A 1,852-nucleotide genomic window follows, 5' to 3' on the forward strand; every position below is an offset into this window, starting at 1 on the left:
GTGCCCGGGAGAGGCGGCGGAGCCGCGGCTGTCCCCGTGCGGGGTTTGCCTGGAGGTGCTGCTGCCTTCGAGGACCGGGCAGGGACGGCCCCGTGAGCCGCTGTTTAAATGGCACTTGTAGCTACAGGAAATGTCACTCCTGGAAGCAGCAGGAGCAAAGGGCAAGGAAAAAGACCCCCTTTACACATGCTCTCCCTGGTACTGGCTGCAAAAACACGTTTGTAAAATCTCTCTTCTAAATCTCTTCCCATCTGTACTGTGTATTTATATCTGTCACCTCTGGTCATAGTGAGAACCTTGCTAACTCTCCCTGCGCTCTCCTGAGCTCCCTTGGTTTCCCGGAGCATCCCTTAGGATATTCCCCAGCTCTCTCTCCCCAGTTTTCGTGTCCCTGATAACACAAACTGTGCTGGAGATGTCATTCATTCTCCTGCGGTGGTTTGCCCCTTTCACACATTTCTCTGTCTCTCCATGTGCTCAGGGCGAAATCAAAGGTTCAGCCTTAAAAGGTCTCGCAAGTCCTGCTCAGGGTCCTTTTAACCTTTGAGAGGCTCCCTGCAGCTATGGGAGCTCACATCACATACTGCGAGACAGAGACCTCAGGGGGTGAAATTCAGGGTTAAAATCACACGTATCACGGGAATGAATTAGGACTTTTAACTAGTAGAGCAAAGGGAGTCCTTGCTCTGTCTAGATTTGGGCCCTTGAATTGAATTTTAGTTTTTACCATTGATATTGTTTCAGTGTTCTGTCAAGGCTTATTTTCTTCTCTAAAAAGGGCTCAAATAAGTAGCCAATATCTATGAAAGGTATTTTAGTTCTAGTGAAAAGGGGAGAAATGCCATAAAGTATATAAACTACCCTTTTCTTTTGAAAAGTGAACAGCAAAGCTGTTATACTGTGAAGATAGTGCATATACTGATGAATTATTCTCATTATTGTCACCAAAGCTAAATGTGATGCATCCATTTTTGTTTATAAATATATGGAGCTAGAGATCACTCCTCTTCGTGAAACAGAAACCAAGCCTCCTGCTGACTTGAGTAGGAATAACTTTTCCTGGAGCAGATCTCACTTGCTGAAACTGTCAGAGTGGAAGTTTTGAGGATTTTTAGATCAGTCAACCTACAGTTTTTTAAAAAAAGGCCTTCAAAAATTTAATTCAGCTTTGCATTGTCTCACAACTGTCTTTCCCCACTACGATTTTAAATAATTTTTAAGAGTTAATAATGGCTGACCACATTCTAGAATATTTATTCCTTATCTTGATACCAGGTTCTAATGGGATCAGAGGACGTTCAGTTACCAGGGAGGAAAGAATGTTTTCATGTCTCATGTCAAGTGCTTTAAACAAATGACCAGGAGTACTGTTGTGCATATCTGAAAAAGTTGTATTTCTTCCCATGTGACAGAATTAATTTATACTTGTCATTTCAAATTTTGAAAATCAAGATCAAATCTATAAGCACAAAAATATTTCAGTGATCTCTGAAATCAGTTGTTTACAAAACTGTTGGAAAAAAACATTAAGAGTTTAATGCTTTCAAACTTTTAGTAGCCTTTGTGTGAGTTTTAAATAATTGATTGTTACCCAAATGACATTGGGGGTTGAATAATGTAGATCGTGTTTCAAAATATATGAAATTTGTTCTGAGGCTTGCATGTTCTTTCAATTAAAAAGTGCCCATGTAAAGATATAAACTACACTTTCCTATTACAGTGAGTCTTATTAATAATATTTTGATTTACTAATTATGAAGAATTGTGGAACGTAAGGATGATTTGGATAAATAAAAGGCTTTTTGTTTGCTTTTCTACCTTTTTTTTTTAAAGTTAAAAGCACCAGGAGCAT

At 39.6% G+C, this 1,852-nt stretch overlaps 1 protein-coding gene across 1 annotated transcript in view; it reads left to right on the forward strand.

The window, feature by feature from the left end:
* NHLRC2 (NHL repeat containing 2) overlaps positions 1-1,852 on the forward strand; it is a 34,342-nt gene that overhangs the window by 883 nt on the left and 31,607 nt on the right. The gene's annotated exons all lie outside the window — the stretch shown is intronic.

Source organism: Corvus brachyrhynchos, unplaced genomic scaffold, assembly GCF_000691975.1.
Source record: "Corvus brachyrhynchos isolate BGI_N302 unplaced genomic scaffold, ASM69197v1 scaffold705, whole genome shotgun sequence".
Classification (NCBI taxonomy): Eukaryota; Metazoa; Chordata; class Aves; order Passeriformes; family Corvidae; genus Corvus; species Corvus brachyrhynchos.